A 25,869-nucleotide genomic window follows, 5' to 3' on the forward strand; every position below is an offset into this window, starting at 1 on the left:
AGTGATTCAGTTATACATGTATTCTTTCATTTTCAGATTATTTTCCCATTAATTCATTATGGGATATTGAGTAAAATTCCCTATGCTATACAGTAGGTCCTTGTTTGTTATATATTTTATATATAGTACTGTGTATCTGTTAATCCCAAACTCCCAATTTATCTCTCCCTCCCACGTTTCCCCTTTGGTAACCATAAGTTTGTTTTCGAAATCTGAGTCTCTTCCTGTTTTCTAAATAAGTTCATTTGTATCATTCTTTAATTAGATTCCAAAAATAATAATAAATTAGATTCCACTTATGAGTGATAGCATATATTTGTCTTTCTCTGTCTGACTTACTTCACTTAGTATGACAATCTCTAGGTCCATGGTGTTATTTTTCCACAACTGTCAGGTGTTCATTCACTCATGAGCATAAGGTCACTGGACAGTATATAAGGAAGTCACATGTCTTTCAAAGTAATGAGTGTGGGAATTTCATCGTTGGTGAATACACAACCTACATGGGCAGAGTGGAGAGGAATAAAGAGCTCTGCCTCCTTCTGATGCCTAGTAACCTGAATGTCATAGTCCTTTTTAAAAAATTAATTCTACATTGAACTATCATCGATTAACAATGTTGTGATAGTTTTAAGGAGTTAGCAAAGGGACTCAACCATACATATAAGGGTATCCATTCTCCCTCAAACTCCCCTCCCATCCATGTTGCCACATAACATTGAGCAGAGTTCCCAGTGCTAAATAGTAGGTTCTTGTTGGTTATCCATTTTTAATATAGCAGTGTGTACATGTCCATCCCAAATTCTCTAACTATCCCTTTCCCTTAATCTTCCCCTCTACTTAGACAACCACTTTGTTATCTAAGTCTGTGAGTCTCTTTCTGTTTTGTAAATAAGTTCATTTGTGCCATTCTTAAATTAGATTCTAAAAACTAATAATTCATTAGATTCCACATATGGGTGATATCATATATTTGTCTTTCTGTGTCTGACTTACTTTACTTAGTATGGAGTTTTAATGACTGACTCATTTTCCCATCCCCAACTGTCCTTGGGAGAAATATGGTAGCTTCCCAGGGGTTCTTAAAGCCATGTGGAGGGCAGAAGGGACAGCCAAGTGTCCTTGGATCCCTAGATCCCAAAGCCCAAAGCTTCGTCTCCGAAAGAAGCAATGAGCCTAGAATATTGAAATCAGGAAAAACATTAAGGAGAGAATGCAGAACTGGGATCTCCCATTCCAGTGGATAATTTTCCTGCCCAGTTTAGACAATAAAAATGTGAGCAGGATCATCCATTTCTGCCACCAAAATGGCAAGCTCCTCCAAAACGGTCAGGCATATATTTCAGTGATTTACCCCCAGTAAAGAAATGAGTAGAAATTCCTTTGCAAAAAGGTATGACACAGTCTGTCTCTGACTAATTCCAAATCCTTTAATACCAGAGCTTTCTTCATCCACAGTAGAGACACTGAAACTCAGGACTCAGGAGTATAAGCCACTGCCTTTGTGGAGCACAACAAACTGTGGGAAATTCCTCAAGAGATGGGAATACCAGAACTTACCTGCCTCTGAAGAAATCTGTATGCAGGTCAAGAAGCAACATAGAACCAGACATGAAAAAATGGACTGGTTCCAAATTGGGAAAGGAGTATGTCAAGGCTGTGTGCTGTCACCCTGTTTATTTAACTTACATCATTGAAATGCTGGGCTGGATGAAGCACAACCTGGAATCAAGATTGCCAGGAGAAATACCTCAGATACGCAGATGACACCACCCTTCTGGCAGAAAGCAAAGAGGAACTGAAGAGCCTCTTGATGAAAGTGAACTAGGAGAATGAAAGCTGGCTTAAACCCAAACATTCAAAAAACAGAAAAAACAAAGAGTGCGCACGTGCGCGGCGGCTAGGCCCGGGCATTTTTGCTGTGCACCAGCTGTCCGGCCTCACCACCCCTCGCTCGCACGCACGTTCATTCTCTGTCCTCCAGCCCCTTTTGCTACACTTTCCTCTTTTCTCCTACTGGAGGAGTCGCTCTCCCCGCACGGTGCATTCTGGGGAGCCAGGTCGAGCCCACCGCCGCCGCAGTCACTTGAGGAAAGCGCAAAGAGGCCGTGACTGGGGAGAAGACGCCGGGGTCGCCACCGGAGAGGAGTAGTCTGCCCAGGAACTGCCGCCGGAGAGGCCTGCCCTCCTGTTCACCCGTCCCCCTGCCCCGTTTCACGATGCAACCTACTTCTGCAAAGTGGTACGATCGAGGGACTATGTCTTCATTGAATTTTGTGTTGAAGACAGTAAAGATGTGAATGTAAATTTTGAAAAATCAAAACTTACATTCAGTTGTCCTGAAGGAAGTGATAATTTTAAACATTTAAATGAAATTGATCTTTTTCACTGTAATTGATCCAAATGATTCCAAGCATAAAAGAACGGACAGATCGATTTTATCTTGTTTATGAAAAGGAGAATCTGCCCAGTCATGGCCAAGATTAATGAAAGAAAGGGCAAAGCTTAATTGGCTTAGTGTGGACTTTAATAATTAGAAAGACTGGGAAGATGATTTCGATGAAGACATGTCTAATTTTGATCGTTTCTCTGAGATGATGAACAATATGGGTGGTGATGAGGATGTAGATTTACCAGAAGTAGATGGCGCACATGATGATTCACAAGACAGTGATGATGAAAAAATGCCAGATCTGGAGTAAGGGATATTGTCATCGCTGGATTTTGAGAAAGAAAAGTAACTTCTCTGCAAGATTTCATAATTGAGAGAATTCCTGAGTTGATAGCTCTAAAGGCAGATGCTGTATCTGCCTCCTTTAACCCATTTTTATTTAACTTATATGCAGAGTACATCATGAGAAACGCTGGACTGGAAGAAACACAAGCTGGAATCAAGACTGCCGGGAGAAATATCAATAACCTCAGATATACAGATGACACCACCCTTATGGCCGAAAGTGAAGAGGAACTCAAAAGCCTCTTGATGAAAGTGAAAGAGGAGAGCGGAAAAAGTTGGCTTAAAGCTCAACATTCAGAAAACAAAGATCATGGCATCCGGTCCCATCACTTCATGGGAAATAGATGGGGAAAGAGTAGAAACAGTGTCAGACTTTATTTTGGGGGGCTCCAAAATCACTGCAGATAGTGACTGCAGCCATGAAATTAAAAGACACTTACTCCTTGGAAGAAAAGTTATGACCAACCTAGACAGTATATTCAAAAGCAGAGACATAACTTGGCCGACTAAGGTCCGTCTAGTCAAGGCTATGGTTTTTCCTGTGGTCATGTATGGATATGAGAGTTGGACTGTGAAGAAGGCTGAGTGCCTAAGAATTGATGCTTTTGAACAGTGGTGTTGGAGAAGGCTCTTGAGAGTCCCTTGGACTGCAAGGAGATCCAACCAGTCCATTCTGAAGGAGATCAGCCCTGGGATTTCTTAGGAAGGAATGATGCTAAAGCTGAATCTCCAGTACTTTGGCCACCTGATGTTAAGAGCTGACTTATTGGAAAAGACTCTGATGCTGGGAGGGATTGGGGGCAGGAGGAGAAGGGGACGACCGAGGATGAGATGGCTGGATGGCATCACGGACTTGATGGACGTGAGTCTGAGTGAGCTCCAGGAGATGGTGATGGACAGGGAGGGCTGGCATGCTGCGATTCATGGGGTCACAAAGAGTCGGACATGACTGAGTGACTGAACTGAACTGAACCCATTTTTCTTTTTTTTTGAAATTGTTTGTTTTAGGGTGTTGTTTTTTTTTTTACTTTACAATACTGTATTGGTTTTGCCATACATTGACATGAATCCACCACAGGTGTACATGAGTTCCCAACCCTGAGCCCCCCTCCCACCACCCTCCGCATATCATCTCTCTGGGTCATCCCAGTGCACCAGCCCCAAGCATCCTGTATCCTGCATCGAACCTAGACTAGCGATTTGTTTCTTACATGATAGTATACATATTTCAATGCCATTCTCCCAAATCATCCCACCCTCTCCCTCTCCCGCAGAGTCCAAAGTCTGTTCTTTACATCTGTGTCTCTTTTGCTGTCTCGTATACAGGGTTATCGTTACCATTTTTCTAAATTCCATATATATGTGTTAGTATACTGTATTGGTGTTTTTCTTTCTGGCTTACTTCACTCTGTATAATCGGCTCCAATTTCATTCACCTCTTTAGAACTGTCTCAAATGTATTCTTTTTAATGGCTGAGTAATACTCCACTGTGTATATGTACCACCGCTTTCTTATCCATTTGTCTGCTGATGGACATCTAGGCTGCTTCCATGTCCTGGCTATTATAAACAGTACTGTGATGAACATTGGGGTACATGTGTCTCTTTCAATTTCCTCGGTGTGTATGCCCAGCAGTGGGATTGCTGGGTCATAAGGCAGTTCTATTTGCAGTTTTTAAAGGAATCTCCACAGTGTTCTCCATAATGGATGTACTAGTTTGCATTCCCACAAACAGTGTAAGAGGGTTCCCTTTCCTCCACACCCTCTCCAGCATTTATTGCTTGTAGACTTTTGGATCGCAGCCATTCTGACTGGTGTGAAATGGTACCTCACTGTGGTCTTGATTTACATTTCTCTGATAATGAGTGATGGAGAAGGCAATGGCACCCCACTCCAGTACTCTTGCCTGGAAAATTCCATGGATGGAGGAGCCTGGTGGGCTGCAGTCCATAGAGTCGATAAGAGTCGGACACGACTAAGCGACTTCACTTTCACTTTTCACTTTCATGCATTGGCAAAGGAAATGGCAACCCACTCCAGTATTCTTGCCTGGAGAATCCCAGGGATGGGGGAACCTGGTGGGCTGCCATTGATGGGATCGCACAGACATGACTGAAGTGACTTAGTAGCAGCAGCAGCAGATAATGAGTGATGTTGAGCATCTTTTCATGTGTTTGTTAGCCATCCGTATGTCTTCTTTGGAGAAATGTCTATTTAGTTCTTTGGCCCATTTTTTGATTGGGTCATTTATTTTTCTGGAATTGAGCTGCAGGAGTTGCTTGTATATTTTTGAGATTAGTTGTTTGTCAGTTGCTTCATTTGCTATTATTTTCTCCCATTCTGAAGGCTGTCTTTTCACCTTGCTTATAGTTTCCTTTGTTGTGCAGAAGCTTTTAATTTTAATTAGATCCCATTTGTTTATTTTTGCTTTTATTTCCAGTATTCTGGGAGATGGGTCATAGAGGATCCTGCTGTTATTTATGTCAGAGAGTGTTTTGCCTATGTTCTCCTCTAAGAGTTTTATAGTTTCTGGTCTTACATTTAGCTTTTTAATCCATTTTGAGTTTATCTGTGTGTATGGTGTTAGAAAGTGTTCTAGTTTCATTCTTTTACAAGTGGTTGACCAGTTTTCCCAGCACCACTTGTTAAAGAGATTGTCTTTAATCCATTGTATATTCTTGCCTCCTTTGTCAAAGATAAGGTGTCCATAGGGGTATGGGTTTATCTCTGGGCTTTCTGTTTTGTTCCATGGATCTATAAAAAATATGGAACGCTTCACGAATTTGTGTGTCATCCTCGCGAAGGGGCCATGCTAATCTTCTCTGTATCATTCCAATTTTAGTATATGTGCTGCCAAAGCGAGCACCTTTAACCCATTTTCCAACCTGTTTGTTTTTTCTTAAGGTATCACTAAGGGTTGATATGTACCATTGTATGGGGCAGTTTTAAGTCAGCTAAGGCAATAACCTTGTGCATGAACATTTCCCAGATTTCCATGATGCTGTTGAGGCCCTAGGCAATTGACACAGCAGTTGTGATAAATAAAAATATCACCTAAGTCTCCTTTACTCATAACTTAGATACTGACATGATAGGAAACTCTCTGGCTTAGGGAAAGTAACTAAATTTTAGATTTTAGAACATGGACTCAAAAGTGGCTGAAAGAATTGGTTGATACTTTAAACTGATAACATGTTATTCCTCTGGCATATCCTTCAGGATTGTTCCACTAAAGTTTAATTTTTCAAAAAATTTACTTCACATTGTTGTATATAAGTAATCACTTGTCAGTGTTCCAGATGTATCTTAGCTAAAACTAGTGAATGCCCTAACTTAGATGGTTTTGAAGCCTGGACATTTGGTATTGTTTGACCCTTAAACTTTTACATCTCTTAGCATGGAGGACGAAGAAAGGCTGTACATTGTTGCTTGAGAGGCTGTACATTTAGGCCAAATTTGTATTTGCACTGTCAGTATGGCAAATGAGTGGAAAAAAATGTTAATACACTATTGGATTTTTTTATTCCTTTTTTTTTTTTTTGGATTCAGCTTGTACCTGGGCTGAAAACCTCAATTTATGTTCATAACAGTGAGTATTTTTTTTTTAATGTCTACATTCTTTCTAATAAACTGTTGGAAGACTTCTTGGCTATCCTTTCAAGTGTCTGGTTTACTGTAATTTCACGTATTGCCATTTACTGGAATGGAGTTTTTATTTTTACTTGAGGAAGAATTTGGGAATATTCCTCTGTTTGGGGGAAACAAAGGCTTGCTGTAATGTCACAGAAAACCTTTTAAAAGTGGATCTGTAATATAAAATTGTAGGTGCACTTTGCAACATTTGGAAAAGAAAGTGTTGTGATTTGATTGAAATAAAACTAAATGTGTTGTCCTCCTCTAAAACAAACAAACAAACAAAAAACCTAAACCTTCAAAAAACAAAGATCATGGCTTCCAGTCCCATCACTTCATGGCAAATGGTAATGATAACCCTGTATGCGAGACAGCAAAAGAGACACAGATGTATAGAACAGTCTTTTGGACTCTGTGGGAGAGGGAGAAGGTGGGATGATTTGGGAGAATGGCATTGAAACATGTATAATATCATATATGAAATGAATCGCCAGTCCAGCTTTGATGCATGATACATGATGCTTGGGGCTGGTGCTCTCGGATGACCCAGAGGGATGGTACAGGGAGGGAGGTGGGAGGGAGGTTGAGGATGGGGAACACATGTACACCGTGGCAGATTCATGTTGCTGTATGGCAAAATCAATACAATATTGTAAAGTAAAAAAGAAGAAGAAGAAGAAAAAGGGGAAACAATGGAAACAGTGACAGACTTTATTTTCTTGGGCTCTAAAATCGCTGCAGATGGTGACTGCAGCCATGAAATCAAAAGACACTTGCTCCTTGGAAGTAAAGCTATAACCAACCAGAACAGTGTATTAAAAAGCAGAAACATTACTTTGCTGCCAAAAGTCGATCTACTCAAAGCTATGGTGTTTCCAGTAGTCGTGTATGGATGTGAGACTTGGACCATTAAGAAAGCTGAGTGCCAAAGAACTGATGCTTTTGAATTGTGTTGGAGAAGACTCTTGAAAGTCCCTTGGACTGCAAGCAGATCCAACCAGTCCATCCTAAAGGAAATCAGTCCTGATATATTCATTAGAAGGACTGATGATGAAGCTAAGCTCCAATACTTTGGCCGCCTGATGCTAAGAACTGACTCACTGGAAATGACCTTGAAGTTGGGAAAGATTGAGGGCAGGAGGAGAAGGGGACGACAGAGGATGAGATGGTTGGATGGCATCACCGACTTGATGGACATGAGTTTCAGCAAGCTCTGAAAGTTGGTAATGGACAAGGAAGCCTGGTGTGCAGAAGTCCATGGGTTGCAAAGAGTCGGACATGACTGAGTGACTGAACTGAAGGCAATCATTAGCCTATTTCCAAGGGAGAAAATGGAGCTGAGGTGTGAACTGTAAATGGTAGAGAAAGGTAAACTCAAGGATTTGGCTCCAGGCCCAGAGGGAGTCATGGTGGATATGTCAGTGACTAGAAGCCTTCCATGTACCAAAGGAAAGGCCATGAGAGTGCTGCAAAGACAGATGAGTGTTCCAGCCAACATTGAAAAGCCACCTCCAAGACCCAAAGATATTCCTTCACTATCATTTCTATTACTCTACCTCTAACGTGAACTTAAGCCCTTACCTGGGATCTGAAACTGTATAGTCCAGTGTAGGATCAGAGATGCAGGAAAGAGAAGAGGTATAGCTGTTTTGAGTACAAGAAAGAAGGTCCCATACAAGGATTTCCCTAGTGGTCTGGTGGCTAAGACTCCAAGCCTCCATTGCAGGGGGTGTGCAAGTTTGATCCCTGATCAGGGAACTAGATCCCACATGCTGAAACTAATAGTGCGCATGCCAGCTAAGACCCAGCACAGCCAAGTAAATGAATAAATGAACACACATAAAATAAATTCTTATGTTCTCTTCAAGTTTAATTGGGTGTTTTTTGTTTGTTTCCAGAACAAAGCCTGGAAGACTCACAATTAACTTTCTTAAATGGGTTAGGGGTGGTTGTGGGGGAATCCCTAAGATCAAACAACCTGTTTACAAAAGCAACATATTTCAGAGGTGTGTAGCAGTCCTAATCATTTCAAAATAACCTTCATCATGAAAAATCATGAGCTTCTCTCAAACACATCAGTGGTCTCTTTGGAGATACTCACAGGAGAGTAATTAGCAACTCAGAAAAAGTTTTTCAGAAAGATCATTAGCTTCTCAAGCTGACCCTGTCATTGCCACTTCAAGTGAAATGATAATTGCAGTTCTGAAGGAAGATGAGATCACAGCTCCTAAACCTATATCTCAGGGTCTGACTGCCTCCCTCCCACTCACGTCCTGGCTGCCATGATCTCGACCCTGAGCCCAGCATCCTTCTCGTGAGAAGGAGTCGAGTACTTTGTATTTCAGTCTAAGAGGCAGAGTCTGTAAAGAATCAGGTCTGAGTAAGTGTTCATGTTTGGAAAAGGGATCTTTCTGTGGGCGGGGGGTAGAGTGGGAACAGATCCAGTGGCAAAGCAGGTCAGGAAAGCAGAACAATTCCTTAGGAGAGAGTTTAGGTAAAGCGAGATCAAAATCTTTGTTGTTGTTCAGTCACTCAGTTGTGTCCGACTCTTTGCAACCCCATGGACTGCAGCCCGCCAGGCTTCCCTTTCCTTCACTATCTCCCAGAGCTTGCTCAGACTCATGTCCATCAACTCAGTGATGCCATCCACCCATCTCTTCCTTTGTCGTCCCCTTCTCCTCCTGCCTTCAATCTTTCCTGGCATCAGGCAACATCGACTTGACAGCTCCTAAACTATTTGGTGAAACTCTTACTGTGGAGGGCTCAAGAAACAATCCTAGTGATAGTAATGAGGAATATTTCTAAAGTATTTTTCTTATTGTAGCATGTGAACTCTTAGTTGCAGCACGTGGTATCTATTTTCCTGACCAGGAATCAAACCCAGGCTCTCTGCGTTGAGAGCACTGAGTCTTAGCCACCGGACACTGGGAAGTGCCAAAACATCTTGATGCAGCTTAAGGGTTCTATTTTTAAATTCAATCTGCTGTAACATTACCTTTCAGAAATTCTAGACTAATTTTAAATTTGTACTAGAAGTGTTATCATGCCTTTATACTTTCCGTAAAGACTAGGATAGAAAAGCAATTATTTTCTAATATTCTACAGAAAGCATGAATATGAATATGTTTGAAGAACAGAAATGATTTTTTACATATATATCTAACTCTAGGCATATAACGTGCTTATTGGACATAGAAGTTGTGTCTTATCTGAAACATTTGAGGTCTGATGACGATGGCAAGATTGCTATCCCTCTTCAAGACAGAGAAGCAGCATTTAAGGAAAAGGCAGCTTTATGATGGTGGTTTGGAATATAGTTGTCAGGACCAAATGTATCTTTTCCTATGTTGTCTAATCTCATATTCTAACACCAATTCCAAGCACATGTTCATTCCTTTATGCTTCTACCTTTGCAACACAAGAGTCAATATTTTCCAGCTTATACTTTTACATGTGCCTAGTATGTTAATATTCTTAACAAATCAAGTTATATTGTAGTTTCACTTAACCTCAATTTTTAAAATACCTAAGGGTTTAGACAAAAATAATTCTTTCATTTCTATCCTATACTCATTTATCGTATAGTAGTAATTCATGGTTCATAGTTTTTTAAACAAAGTAATATTGTCCAAGTCTTTTTTTGATAGATACCATAGTGAATTTGTGCCTGGCATGACAGGAATGCATCTTTCTGTTGCAAAACTTATATTGAGGAAATCTTGCATTCATCACATCCAATATGGACAAGAAGCACTTTCCTATAAGTTTGTGTGTGTTTGTGTGTATACATGTTAGTGGCTCGGTTTGTGACCCCATGGACCGTAGCTCACCAGTTTCCTCTGTTTTTAGGATTTCCCAGGCAAGAATACTGGAGTTGGTTGCCATATCCAATCCAGGGAATCTTCTTGATATGTTATTTACCTACAGAATAAATACTTATGCAGATATGGAAATTATTTACAACAAAATTATCATATATAAAAGGTATGGAATAAACTCCAATACTTTAGCCACTTGATGAGAAGAACTGACCCATTGCAAAAGACCCTGAGCTGGGAAAGATTGAATGCAGGAGGAGAAGGGGATGACAGAGGATGAGATGGTTGGATGGCATCACGGACTCAATGGACATGAGTTTGAGCATGCTCCAGGACTTGGTGATGGACAGGGAAGCATGGTGTGGTACCGTCCATGGGGTTGCAAATAGTTGGACACAACTGAGTGACTGGACTGAACAGATAGAATAAACTGTTTGATATAAAAACAAAACTAAATTTCACACTGGATTATTGAAAAACAGCTGATGTGTTTGGTTGGTGCATCACAATGCTTAGGACACTGTCCTGTACTCAGCCTACCAGGTTCATACGGCCACTCAGCCTGTAATCAGCGTGTGAATTTACACAGATCACCTGACCTCTCTGTACCTAGGATCTCCTTATCTTTACAATAAATCAGTGCCAGTGCCTACCCCATGCAGTTATGTACATCAAACATCTGGCAGAATGGCCTCCAGGGAGTTGGCATTAAGAACGGTGTGCTCATCTCAGACTATAGTTGGAATCCTGGGTGCTTCTCTTTACCTTAATTTCTTCCTATACTACATTGAATGTGAATTGAGGTTCACAGATTTGACCTTCAGGCACAGGACTGTAGCCACTTTTTGATCATTCCCTTTAAAGGCATCTTCGTGACAACAGCAGCCTTTAACTGAAGCTTGTCTTCAGGGATTTAGTCATGCAAATGTGTTCTCTGTGCCCCCAGAGCTGGCAGGGTGTGTCCATTGGCCCTCCTGGCCCCTTAAGTGTCTCCAGCCATCAAAATCAGCCCCAGGAAATCCAGGTGGGTGGAACTTAAAGCAAAAGCTTCCCTGTGGTCCAGAGGTTAAGGCTGTGCTCCCAATGCAGTGGGTCCAGGTTCAAACCCTGAGCTGCATGCCAAAACTGAGAGTTTACCTGCCATAACTAAGAGTTTACATACCATTAACTAAGACCTGGTGTAGCCAAATAAGTAAATGAATAAGATGAAATAAATAAAATCCTCTTAAGAAATAAAGCTCCTGAGCATATTGGGGTCTCCACTTTGCACTACTGAGCAGTATGTAACGTCTTTCTCAAAGTTTCTGTATGAAGACTATGTCTACTGTTCATTATATTTCCTGGTCTTTAGGAGAAGATTGGTCACAAGTCATATCTCTGTGTAAACATTATTTTCCCCATGGACATGATGCCAAATGGAGCAAAAATCAACACAAGGCATGAAGACTTAGGATACTGCTCTGCTGAATTTTATGACAAAATCAGTGACTCACTGTATGCAGCAGTGTTACTATACTCTGATGTTTCATTGTTGGAGTTATGATCTGGGCTTACAGCTCCCCTCCTTTGCTGACACAGGCAGCAGATGAGACACATTCACAGAAACAGCCTTTCACAAGCTCCTTCCATATTTTTTTGATAATACATGTGTTTTTTTTTTTTAATTAAAGCCATGTTGGCAGGTTATATGTGCGAAGCTCAGTGAAATTTCAGAAATTATTGCACATCTGACCACAATTAGATCAAGAAACAGAATGTTCTCAGTTCCCATGAAACTCTCTTGTGCCCCTTCTAACTCACTGTTCCCAAGGCTATAGCTTTGTTTGCTATATTTAGGCCTGGATTATTCAGTATACAATTACAACTATTATGACATTTAATACTGGATCACTTTGCCTCTCTTGGCCTCCACATGAAAGAAATCATACAGCATCTTTCACTTGGACTTTCTCCTCCGTTCCGTCTTTGTGACTTTATCTGTATTGTTTTATATTATTGTTGTTCTTTCATTATCATTGCTATAATGGACTTTATTCTGTGACTATCAAAGGATTAATTGATCATTCAAATGTTAATGGGTAGATGGGTATTAGTTGGGGGCTATTACAAGTAATGATTAGGGCTCTCATATAAATTCTATTAATATAACTAATTTTGGGGTGATACATGCACAAAATTCTATTGAGTATACTCATAGGAGCAGATTTCTCAGAACAGGATTACATCTTATCTGCTAAGTCAATACAACAGTTTTCCAAAATGTGTGTACCAATTTGAACACCCACCATCAGTGTATGAGATTCTTGGTTCATCCACAGCTATGACCAAACTTGGCATTTTTGTCATTTCTGTTTCAGATTTCTTGATAGTATTCGATGACATATAGGTAGTGGTTATATTTTAATTGTCCTGATTACCAAGGATGTGGAATATTTTTTGATATGTTTTATCCACTGAATAACTTTCTTCTCAAAGTTTCTGTTTGAAGACTCTGTCCACTGTTTATTCTATTTTGTGGTTTTTAGGACATACTTGTGTGGTTTTAAGTTGCATCTTTGTGTGTGTATGTGTATTGATGAGAACCAGTCTTAATTTTAATATGTGCAAAAGTTACTTCACCATATGTTTTATATATTCTGTTCTGTTTAGCGTGTATGTGTGTGTACATATATATATATATATATTTATTTATTTAGCTGCATTGGGTCTTAGTCGAATCATATGGGGAGCTTTGTTGTATCGTGCAGGACTTTTTGTTGTGCACAGACTCTCTAGTTGCAGATCCCAGGCTTAGTTATCCTGTGGCATATGGGGTCTAAGTTGCCCAACCAAGAATCAAATCTACGTTCCCTGCTTTGTGAGGCAGATTCTTAGCTACCAGACACCCAGGGAAGTACCTTTAGCATATATTTTAAATTGTAAGGCCCTAGAATAACTCCTGTCTTATTTTCTAAAATAATACATTATTTTCTTTAAAATACCAGCTGAGCTGCATGGGAAGCCAAGAATACTGGAGTGGGAAGCCTATGCCTTCTCCAGCAGATCTTCCTGATGCAGGAATTGAGCTGGGGTCTCCTGTATTGAAGGCAGATTTTCTTTACCAACTGAGGCATCACGGAAGCCCCTACAATAATAATACATTATCTTCTTTAAAATTTAGAGGGGAATGCATTTAGAATTGACCTCTTTTATGATGAGGGCAGTGATGCAAATATTTTTTCCTCCAGTAAGCATCTACTTAAAGTGTTGTTTCATTTTATCTTTCAATTTACTCTCAGTGGTCATTACTTCCTCCAGGTCGCCACCACTTCATCTTTCCTGCTGACTTTTTCATAAAATATACTGATCCTCTCATCATTTCCTGTCACGTGAAGCCTTGGCAATTTCACAAAGCACACAAGGAAAGCTGGCGGTCAATGTCACAGATTTATATAAACCACCCTGCTTTAAGGCATCACTGTTGCCATCATTTAAAGGGGAGTATTTTGAATGACACAATAGCCTCCAGCCAACTGGCCATAGGAATAATTTTCTTCTTACAGACTGTGCTTGGAATCTGGGGCAATTTCTCCCTTCTGTACCATTACCTCTTTCTTTACCACACTCAGTACAGGATGAGGGTCACAACTTTGATTTGCAAGCACCTGGCTATTGCCAACTTTTTGGTCATTCTCTCAAAAGGAGTCCCTCAGACAATTACAACTTTGAGGTTGAAACACTTTGCCAATGATTTTGCATGCAAACTTATTTTGTATGTTGAGAGAGTGGGCAGGAGTATGTCCATCGGCACCACCTGCCTCTTGACTGTGTTTCAGACCATCACAATCAGCCCCATAAACTCCTATTGGAAGAATCTTAAAATCAAAGCCCCAAAGTACATTGCCTTCTCCATTTCCTTCTGCTGGATCCAGTGCATGTTTGTACATCTCATTTTTCCTCTATATGCATTATATGTTTCTGACAAAAGTAGCAGCACAAATATGAGAAATACAAGAGATTCAGGGTACTGTTCTGACACAGATCTTGAGAAAATCTCGGGCTCAATATATGTAGCTTTGATAGTGTTCCCTGAAATTTCATTTTCTGTGCTCATCTTCTGGGCCAGTGGCTCCATGATTCTCACTCTGTACAGACACAGTCAGAGAGTCCAGTATATTCACAAGGCTATTGTGTCTCCCAGATCCTCTGCTGAGTCCAGAGCCACCCAAAGCATCCTACTCTTGGCGAGCACCTTCATGTGTTTCCACACCCTGTCCTCCATCTTTAATATTTGTTTTGCTCTTTATCATAATCCCAGTTGGTGGTTGGTGTATACAACTGGCCTGATTAATGTGTGTTTTCCCTTTATCAGCCCCTTTCTGCTCATGAGCCGTGACTCCATCATATCTAGTCTCTGCTTTCTGTACATGAAGAACTCAGTATTGCATAATCTTATCAGAAAAATGTAAACTGTATGTTTTTAAAATCCACGCACCCCTATGGACACCTTATCTTTGACAAAGGAGGCAAGAATATACAATGGATTAAAGACAATCTCTTTAACAAGTGGTGCTGGGAAAACTGGTCAACCGCTTGTAAAAGAATGAAACTAGAACACTTTCTAACACCATACACACAAATAAACTCAAAATGGATTAAAGAGCTAAATGTAAGATCAGAAACTATAAAACTCTTAGAGGAGAACATAGGCAAAACACTCTCTGACATAAATAACAGCAGGATCCTCCATGACCCATCTCCCAGAATACTGGAAATAAAAGCAAAAATAAACAAATGGGATCTAATTAAAATTAAAAGCTTCTGCACAACAAAGGAAACTATAAGCAAGGTGAAAAGACAGCCATCAGAATGGGAGAAAATAATAGCAAATGAAGCAACTGACAAACAACTAATCTCAAAAATATACAAGCAACTACTGCAGCTCAATCCCAGAAAAATAAACGACCCAATCAAAAAATGGGCCAAAGAACTAAATAGACATTTCTCCAAAGAAGACATACGGATGGCTAACAAACACATGAAAAGATCCTCAACATCACTCATTATCAGAGAAATGCAAATCAAAACCACAATGAGGTATCATTTCACACCAGTCAGAATGGCTGCGATCCAAAAGTGTACAAGCAATAAATGCTGGAGAGGGTGTGGAGGAAAGGGAACCCTCTTACACGGTTGGTGGGAATGCAAACTAGTACAGCCACTATGAAGAATGGTGTGGAGATTTCTTAAGAAACTAGAAATAGAACTGCCTTATGACCCAGCAATCCCACTGCTGGGCATACACACCAAGGAAACCAGAATTGAATGAGACACGTGTACCCCAATGTTCATTGCAGCACTGTTTATAATAGCCAGGACATGGAAGCAGCCTAGATGTCCATCAGCAGATGAATGGATAAGAAAGCTGTGGTACATATACACAATGGAGTATTACTCAGCCATTTAAAAGAATACATTTGAATCAGTTCTAATGAGGTGGGTGAAACTGGAGCCTATTATACAGAGTGAAGTGAGAAAGAAAAACACCGATACAGTATACTAATGCATATATATGGAATTTAGAAAGACGGTAACGATAACCCTGTATGCGAGATAGGACAAGAGACACAGATGTATACAGCAGTCTTTTGGACTCTGTGGGAGAGGGAGAGGGAGAGTGTGGGACTATTTGGGGGAATGGCACTGAAACATGTATAATATCATATAAGAAACAAATCACCAGTCCAGGTTTGATACAGGATGCTTGGGGCTGGTGCACTGGGATGACCCAGGGGAATGGTACGGGGAGGGAATTGGGAGGGGGGTTCAGGATGGGGAACACGTGTATGCCCATGGCAGATTCATGTTGATGTGTGGCAGAACCAATACAATACTGTAAAGTAATCAGCCTCCAATTAAAATAAATAAATTTAAATTAAAAAAAAAGAGACTGTATGCAAAATAAAATAAAAATAAAATTGAATTGCAAGTAACATTTAAAAAATAATAAATAAGAATATTTTATGAAATTATGGTTGATCTATAGTGTTGTGTTACTTCTGGCTGTATAGAAAAAGTGAGTCAGTTATACATTTGTATGTATAGCTACTCTTTTTAGATTGTTTTCCCATATAAGCCATTACAGTGTATTGAGTAGAGTTTCCTGTGCTATACAGTAGGTCCCTTCATTTTTGTTGTAAACGAGGCCTCAGGGCATGTGGGACTTGATTCCCAGACCAGGGACTGAACCCCTTCTCCCTGCCTAGAAAGGACTTAGTCTTAACCATTGGACCATCTGGGAATTCCCCTTGGGTCCTTATTAGTTACCTATTTTATATATAGTAGTGTATATTTAGGGCTTCCCTGGTGACTTGATGGTAAAGAATCCGGCTGCCAATGCAGGAGACTCCAGTTCAATTCCTGGGTCAGGAAGATCCCACATGCCACACGGCAACTAAGCCCATGCACTACAATTTCTGCACCTGTGTGCCTAGAGCCTGTGCTCTGCAAGAGAAGCCACCACAGTGAGGAGCCCACACTCAAAACAAGAGAAAGCCCACACGCAAGAACAAAGACCCAGCACAGCCTAAATAAATAAATAAAATTCCACTTCTGGTCCTTTAGTGTATAGTTTAGTGTATAAAGGATAAAGGTTTTTCCAGGCATACTTTATATGCCTATGATATTTGCACCATGAGCTCAAATGTAGAAAAATCCATGAGCAAGTTCTTAGTCCAGTTTGAATGAGGGCTTTTTGTTTGTTTTTTTATTTTGCTTTTATAATTAAGATATTTTTAAAAATTGAATTATATGTTAGTTTCAGGTGTACACAGCAAAGTGATTCAGTTATATATTTTTTCTTTTTCTGATTCTTTTCCCTTATATGTTATTTCAAAATATTGAGTGCAGTTCCCTGTTCTGTACACTAGCTCCTTGTTGTTTAGCTATTTTATATATGGTAGTGTGTATATGTTATTTCGAACTTCCTAATTTATCCCTCCTCCCCCTTGTCCCTTTTGATAAACATAAGTTTGTTTTCTATGTCTGTGAGTCTCTTTCTGGTTTGTAAATAAGTATATGTGGATCTTTTTAAAAAAAAGATTCTACATATAAACGGTATTGTATGCTGTTTGCTTTTCTCTGTCCGGCTTACTTCATTTAGTATGATAAAATCTAGGTCCATCAAAGGTGCTGCAAATGGCATTATCTCATTCATTTTAATGGCTGAGTAATAAGTGGTCATGTATGGATGTGAGAGTTGGACAGTGAAGAAAGCTGAGTGCCAAAGAATTGATGCTTTTGAACTGTGATGTTGGAGAAGACTCTTGAGAGTCCCTTGGACTGCAAGGAGATCCAACCAGTCCATTCTAAAGGAGATCAGCCCTGGGTGTTCTTTGGAAGGAATGATGCTAAAGCTGAAACTCCAGTTCTTTGGCTACCTCATGCAAAGAGTTGACTCATTGGAAAGACTCTGATGTTGGGAGGGATTGGGGGCAGGAGGAGAAGGGGATGAAAGAGGATGAGATGGCTGGATGGCATCACCGACTCGACGGACATGATTTTGAGTGAACTCCAGGAGCTGGTGATGGACAGGGAGGCCTGGCGTGCTGCAATTCATGGGGTCACAAAGAGTTGGACACAACTGAGCAACTGAACTGCACTGAAGTGAACTGAATATTGCATTGTGTTTAATTACCATTTCTGGGGGCAGTCCTAAGATGGCGGAGGAATAGGACAGGGAGACCACATTCTCCCCATCAAATTCATCGAAAGAACATTTGAACACTGAGCAAATTCCACAAAACAACTTCTGAATGCTGGCAGACAACATCAGGCACCCAGAAGGCAGCCCATTGTCTTCGAAAGGAGGTAGGACAAAATATAAAGATAAAAAGAGAAACAAGAGGTAGGGATGGAGATCCGTCCTGGGAAGAGAGTCTTAAAAGAGCAGAAGTTTCCAAACACCAGGAAACACTCTCACCAGGGGTCTGTGGGGAGTTTTGGAATCTCAGAGGGCAACATAACCAGAAGGAAAAATTAATAAATAAATAAAACCCACAGATTATGTGCCTAATGGCAACTCCCAGTGCTTGCATCCACCACCAGCAAGTGGCTGAACAGGGAGGTGTGGGCTGCATTGCTTAGGGTAAGGACTGGGCGGCAATCTGAGGGAACTAACGTGAGATAGCAACCCAAACTGTGGGATAGCCAGAGGGAGAGAGAGAGAAAAAAAAGAACTATCCTGTGAAAGCCCTAACCTAAGGCACTGCCAGGTTGCTCACAGAACAAAGGACTGAGGAGAGCTAGCCAGCTGCATATCCGCCCATCCCCTACCAGAGGCAGGGAGGAAGGCGGGGCCAGCCAGAGCCAGAAAGGGGCAATCTTGGCCCCAGAGAGGCATCCTTTACTAAACTGCAAGTAGGTTCCCAGTTGTTAACCAAGACTTCTTGGGATTCTGGACAGTTGACATCTGCCGGGAGGGTCACAGCCAGAGATCAGCTCCCCAGAAGAGGCACAGGTAACACCTAAGATGGGTGGCGCCTGCTGCCACCCAGGAAACTGAGCGGCTGGGACCAGGGAGGTAAGATGCACTCCCTACCTGGGGAGACTGCGCTAACCAAGCACCTGGTCACCTGAGCTGCTCGGACCTGGGAAGGGCACAAAACGCAGGCTCAACTGCATCTGCGCCTTTGTGGAGTACCCAAGAACCTGAACCTGAATGGCTTAGACCTGGGAAGTGCACGCAACTCAGGGCCCACCTCAGACAGTTCCCGGGAAGAGCAACCTAGAGCCTGAGAAATGTAGACTGGGAAAGTGCATGCGCCCTGAGCAGGGGCAAACTCAGTGCGGCCGAGACACTGTGAGCACTCCCCACATATGCCAGTGATATTTGTTAGCAGTGTTCCTCCCTCCCCACAGCATGACTGAACAAGTGAACCTAAACAGGTGACCACCTTCGTCCCTTTATGTCAGGGCAGAAATTAGACACTGAAGAGACCAGAAAACAGAAGAAACTAAAATAAACAGAGGGAACTGCTTTGGAAGTGACAGGTGCAACAGATTGAAGCCCTGTAGTTAGCACTGTAACCCTGTAATTACATTGGAAGGGGCCTATAGATCTTGAGAAGTATAAACCGGATCAAGGAACTATCTGAAACTGAATAGACCCCACACTGCCCACAACAGCTCCAGAGAAATTCCTAGCTATATTTTTACTATTATCATTTAAAAAAATTTTTAAATTTTAAGTCCTCTATTACTCCTTTAATTTTCATTTTTATAACCTACTATTATCTTGCAAAAAAAGACCCTATTTTTAAAGCAATCTTCATATATATATTTTATAATTTTTGTGACTTTGTTTTGTTTTTATATATTGTATTTTTGAGAGTCTAACTTCTATTCTAAATTTTTAATCTTTTTTTTTTTGGTATTTGTTATCAATTTTGTACCTTTAAGAACCCACTCTGCAGCACCATTTTTACTCGGGAGTGTGATTACTGGCTTAATTGCTCTCTCCCCCTTTTGACTCTCCTTTTTCTCCACCAGGTCGCCTCTATCTCCTCCCTCCCCCTTCTCTTCTCTACCCAACTCTGTGAATCTCTTTGTGTGGTCTGGGCTGTGGAGAACACTTAGGGAACTGATTATTGGCTGGATCTGTCTCTTTCCTTTTGATTCCCCCTTTTCTCCTCCTGGTCATCTCTGTCTACTTCCTTCCTCTTCTCTTCTCTGTGTAACTCCATGAACCTCTCTGAGGGGTCCAGGCTGTGGAGAGCACATAGGGAATTGATTACTGGCTAGCTTGCTCTTGCCCCTTTTGATTCCTGCTCTTCTCCTCCTGGTCACCTCTATCTCCCTCCTCCCTCTTCTCTTCTCCATGTAGCTCTGTGAACCTCTTCAGGTGTCCCTCACTGTGAAGAAGCTTTTCATCATTAACCTAGATGATTTATCATTGGCTCTGTGTAGATGGAAAAATCTTGAGGCTATTGTAAGAATAAGACTGAAAATCAGAGGCAGGAGGCTTAAGTCCAAATCCTGAGAACATCAGAGAACTCCTGACTCTGGGGAACATTAATCAATAAGAGCTCATCCAAAAGCCTCCATACCTACACTGAAACCAGCACCACCCAAGAGCCAAGAAGTTCCAGAGCAAGACATACCACACAAATTCTCCTGCAACACAGGAACATAGCCCTGAGCTTCAAGATACAGGCTGCCCAAAGTCACACCAAACCCATAGACATCTCGAAACTCACTACTGGACACTTCATTGCACTCCAGAGAGAAGAAATCCAGCTCCACCTACCAGAACACTAACGCAAGCTTCCCTAGGCAGGAAACCTTGACAAGCCACCTGTCCAACCCCACCCACAGTAAGGAAACTCTACAATAAAGAGAACTCCACAAACTGCCAGAATACAGAAAGGCCACCCCAAACACAGCAATCTAAACAAGATGAAAAGGCAGAGAAATACTCAGAAGATAAAGGAACATGATAAATGCCCACCAAACCAAACAAAAGAGGAGGAGATAGGAAGTCTACCTGAAAAAGAATTCAGAATAATGATAGTAAAAATGATCCAAAATCTTGAAAACAAAATGGAGATACAGATAAATAGCCTGGAGACAAGCATTGAGAAGATGCAAGAATTGTTTAACAAGGACCTAGAAGAAATAAAGAGTCAATCAATAATGAATAATACAATAAATGAGATAAAAAACACTCTAGAGGGAACCAACAGGGAATAATGGAGGCAGAAGATAGGATAAGTGAGGTAGAAGATAGAATGGTAGAAATAAATGAAGCAGAGAGGAAAAAATAAAAAAGAATTAAAAGAAATGAGGACAACCTCGGAGACCTCTGGGACAATGCTAAACACCCCAACATTCGAATCATAGGAGTCCCAGAAGAAGAAGACAAAAAGAAAGGCCGTCAGAAAATACTTAAGGAGATAATAGTTGAAAGCTTCCCTAAAATGGGGAAGGAAATAATCACCCAAGTCCAAAAAACCGAGAGAGTCCCAAACATGATAAACCCAAGGTGAAACACACCAAAACACATATTAATCAAATTAACAAAGATCAAACACAAAGAACAAATATTAAAAGCAGCAAGGAAAAAACAACAAATAACACACAAGGGGATTCCTATAAGGATAACAGGTGATCTTTCAATAGAAACTCTTCAGGCCAGAAGGAAATGGCAGGACATACTTAATGTGATGAAAGAGAAAAACCTACAACCCAGATTACTGTACCCAGCAGGGATCTCATTCAAATATGAAGGACAAATAAAAAGCTTTACAGAGGAGCAAAAGCTGAGAATTCAGCACCACCAAACCAGCTTTTCAACAAATGCTAAAGGATAATGTCTAGAAAGGAAACACAGACAGGATGTATAAACTCGAACCTAAAACAACAAAGTAAATGGCAATGGGATCATACTTATCAATAATTACCTTAAATGTAAATGGGTTGAGTGCCGCAATCAAAAGACAAAGACTGGCTGAATAGATACAAAAACAAGAATCCTATATATGTTGTCTACAAGAGACCCACCTTGAAACAAGGGACACATACTGACTGAAAGTGAAGGGCTGGTAAAAGATATTCCAAGCAAATAGAGACCAAAAGAAAGCAGGAGCAACAATACTCATATCAGATAAAATAGATTTTAAAATAAAGGCTGTGAAAAGAGACAAAGAAGAACACTACATAATGATTAAAGGATCAATCCAAGAAAAAGATATAACAATTATAAATATATGTGCACCCTACATAGGAGCACCTCATTATGTAAAACAAATGCCAACAAGTATGAAAGGGGAAATTAACAATAACACAGTAATAGTGGGAGACTTTAAACCCCACTCACACCTATGGATAGATCAACTAAACAGAAAATTAACAAGGAAACACAAATTTTAAATGATACAGTGGACCAGTTAGAACTAATTGATATCTATAGGACATTTCATCACAAAACAGTGAATTTCACCTTTTTCTCAAGTGCACGTGGAACCTTCTCCAGGATAGATCACATCCTGGGCCATAAATCTAGCCTTGGAAAATTCACAAAAATTGAAATCATTCCAAGCATCTTTTCTGACCACAATGCAGTAAGATTAGATGTCAATTACAGGAGAAAAACTATTAAAAATTCCAACATATGGAAGCTGAACAACATGCTTCTGAATAATCAAACACAGAAGAAATAAAAAATCAAAATATGCATAGAAACGAATGAAAATGAAAACACAACAAGCCAAAACCTACGGGACACTGTAAAAGCAGTGCTAGGCAGAAGGTGCATAGCAATACAGGGTTACCTCAAGAAACAAGAAAAAAGTCAAATAAATAACCTAATGCTATACCTAAAACAACTGGAAAAGGAAGAAATGAAGAACCCCAGGGTTAGTAGAAGGAAAGAAATCTTTAAACTTAGGGCAGAAAAAAATGCAAAAGAAACAAAAGAGACTATAGCAAAAATCAACAAAACTAAAAGCTGGTTCTTTGATAAGATAAATAAAATTGACAAACCATTAGCCAGACTCATCAAGAAAAAAAAGGAGAAGAATCAAATCAACAAAATTAGAAATGAAAATGGAGAAATCACAACAGACAACACAGAAATACAAAGGATCATAAGAGACTACTATCAGCAACTATAAGCCAATAAAATGGACAACTTGGAAGAAATGCATAAATTCTTAGAAAAGTATAACTTTCCAAAACTGAACCAGGAAGAAATAGAAAATCTTAACAGACACATCACAAGCATGGAAATTGAAACTGTAATCAGAAATCTTCCAGCAAACAAAAGCCCAGGACCAAACGGCTTCATAGCTGAGTTCTACCAAAAATTTAGAGAATAGCTATCACCTATCCTACTCAAACTCTTCCAGAAATTTTCAGAGGAAGGCAAACTTACAAACTCATTCTATGAGGCCACCATTATCCTAATACCAAAACCTGACAAAGATGCCACAAAAAAAGAAAATTACAGGTCAATATCACTGATGAACATAGATGCAAAAATCCTAAACAAAATTCTAGCAAACAGAATCCAACAACATATTAAAAAGATCATACATCATGACCAAGTGGGCTTTATCCCAGGGATGGAAGGATTCTTCAATATCAGCAAATCAATCAATGTAATACACCACATTAACAAATTGAAAGATAAAAACCATATGATTATCTCAATAGATGCAGAGAAAGCCTTTGACAAAACTGAACATCCATTTATGATAAAAACCCTCCAGAAAGCAGGAATAAAAGGAGTATACCTCAACATAATAAAAGCTATATATGACAAACCCACAGCAAACATTATCCTCAATGATGAAAAATTGAAAGTATTTCCCCTAAAGTCAGGAACAAGAAAAGTGTGCCCACTTTCGCCACTACTGTTCAACATAGTTTTGGAAGTTTTGGCCACAGAAATCAGAAAAGAAAAAGAAATAAAAGGAATCCAAACTGGAAAAGAAGTAAAACGCTCACTGTTTGCAGATGATATGATCCTCTACATAGAAAACCCCAAAGACTCCACCAGAAAATTAAAAGTTGCAGGATATAAAATTAACACACAGAAATCCCTTGCATTCCTATATACTAACAATGAGAAAACAAAAAGAGATATTAAGGAAACAATTCCATTCACCATTGTAATGAAAAGAATAAAATACTTAGGAATAAATCTACCTAAAGAAGCAAAAGACCTATATATATATATATATATATATATATATATATATATATATATATAAAACTATAAAACACTGATGAAAGAAATCAAAGATGACACAAACAGATGGAGAAATATACCATGTTCATGACTCAGAAGAATCAATACAGTGAAAATTAGTATATCACCCAAAGCAATCTATAGATTCAATGCAATCCCTATCAAGCTACCAATGGTATTTTTCACACAACTAGAACAAATAATTTCACAATTTGTATGGAAATAAAAAATTTTTCGAATATCCAAAGCAATCTTGAGAAAGAAGAATGGAACTGGAGGAATCAACCTGCCTGACTTCAGGCTATACTACAAAGCTACAGTCATTAAGACAGTATGGTACTGGCACAAGACAGAAATATAGATCAATGGAACAAAATAGAAAGCCCAGAGACAAATCCACGCATCTATGGACACCTTATCTTTGACAAAGAAGGCAAGAATATACAATGGAGAAAAGACAATTTCTTTAACAAGTGGTGCTGGCAAAAACTGGTCAACCACTTGTAAAAGAATGAAATTAGAACACTTTCTAACACCATACACAGAAATAAACTCAAAATAGATTAAAGATCTAAATGAAAGACCAGAAACTATAAAACTCTTAGAGGAAAACATAGGCAAAACACTCTCCAACATAAATCACAGAAGGATCCTCTATGACCCACCTCCCAGAATAATGGAAATAAAAGCAAAAATAAACAAATGGGACCCAATTAAACTTCAAAGCTTTTGCACAACAAAGGAAACTATAAGCAAGGTGAAGGCAGTCTTCAGAATGGGAGAAAATAATAGCAAATGAAGCAACTGACAAACAACTAATCTCAAAAATTTACAAGCAACTCCTGCAGCTCAATTCCAGAAAAATAAACCCAATCAAAAAATGAGCCATAGAACTAAACAGACATTTCTCCAAAGAAGACATACAGATGGCTAACAAACACATGAAAAAATGCTCAACATCACTCACTATCAGAGAAATGCAAATCAAAACCACAATGAGATACCATCTCATGCCTGTCAGAATGGCTGCGATCCAAAAGTCTACAAGCAATAAATGCTGGAGAGGGTGTGGAGAAAAGAGAACCCTCTTACACTATTGGTGGGAATGCAAACTGGTACAGCCACTATGGAGAACAGCATGGAGATTCCTTAAAAAACTGGAAATAACTACCATATGACCCAACAATCCCACTGCTGGGCACACACACCAAGGAAACAAGAATTGAAAGAAACATGTGTACCCCAATGTTCATCGCAGCACTGTTTATAATAGCCAGGACATGGAAGCAACCTAGATGTCCATCAGCAAATGAATGGATAAGAAAGCTGTGGTACATATACACAATGGAATATTACTCAGCCATTAAAAATAATGCATTTGAATCGATTCTAATGAGGTGGATAAAACGGGAGCCTATTATACAGAGTGAAGTAAGCCAGAAAGAAAAACACCAATACAGTATACTAATGCATGGGATATATATGGAATTTAGAAATATGGTAACAATAACCCTATATGTGAGACAGCAAAAGACACAGATTTATAGAACAGTCTTTTGGACTCTGTGGGAGAAGGCGAGGGTGAGATGATTTAAGAGAATAGCATTGAAACATGTATATTATCATATGTGAGACAGATCGCCAGTCCAGGTTTGATGCATGAGACAGGGTGCTCAGCGCTGGTGCACTGGGATGACCCAGAGGGATGGGATGGGGAGGGAGGTGGGAGGGGGATTCAGGATGGGGAACACATGTACACCCATGGCTGATTCATGTCAATGTATAGCAAAACCACTACAATATTGTAAAGTAATTAGCCTCCAGTTAAATATTTTTTTTTAATAAATGAAAAAAAAATAGCACTTCCTCTTTATCCATTCATCAGGCAATGCACATTTAGGTTGTTTCCATGGCTTAGCTATTATAAATACTGAGGCTGTGAACACTGGGA

The 25,869-nt window shown here is 39.9% G+C and overlaps 1 non-coding gene and 1 pseudogene across 1 annotated transcript; one reads left to right on the plus strand and one right to left on the minus strand.

Annotated features, from left to right (window-relative positions):
• Positions 1–2,114: 2,114 nt before the first annotated feature.
• LOC101116080 (prostaglandin E synthase 3-like) lies at positions 2,115–3,080 on the plus strand (annotated as a pseudogene).
• Positions 3,081–5,497: 2,417 nt separating this feature from the next.
• LOC114118146 (U6 spliceosomal RNA) lies at positions 5,498–5,604 on the minus strand. Its single transcript, XR_003591690.1, has one exon. It is a non-coding gene; the product is annotated as a U6 spliceosomal RNA (small nuclear RNA).
• Between the last annotated feature and the right edge of the window lie 20,265 nt (positions 5,605–25,869).

The sequence above is a fragment of the Ovis aries genome, chromosome 14, assembly GCF_016772045.2.
Source record: "Ovis aries strain OAR_USU_Benz2616 breed Rambouillet chromosome 14, ARS-UI_Ramb_v3.0, whole genome shotgun sequence".
Taxonomy (NCBI): Eukaryota; Metazoa; Chordata; class Mammalia; order Artiodactyla; family Bovidae; genus Ovis; species Ovis aries.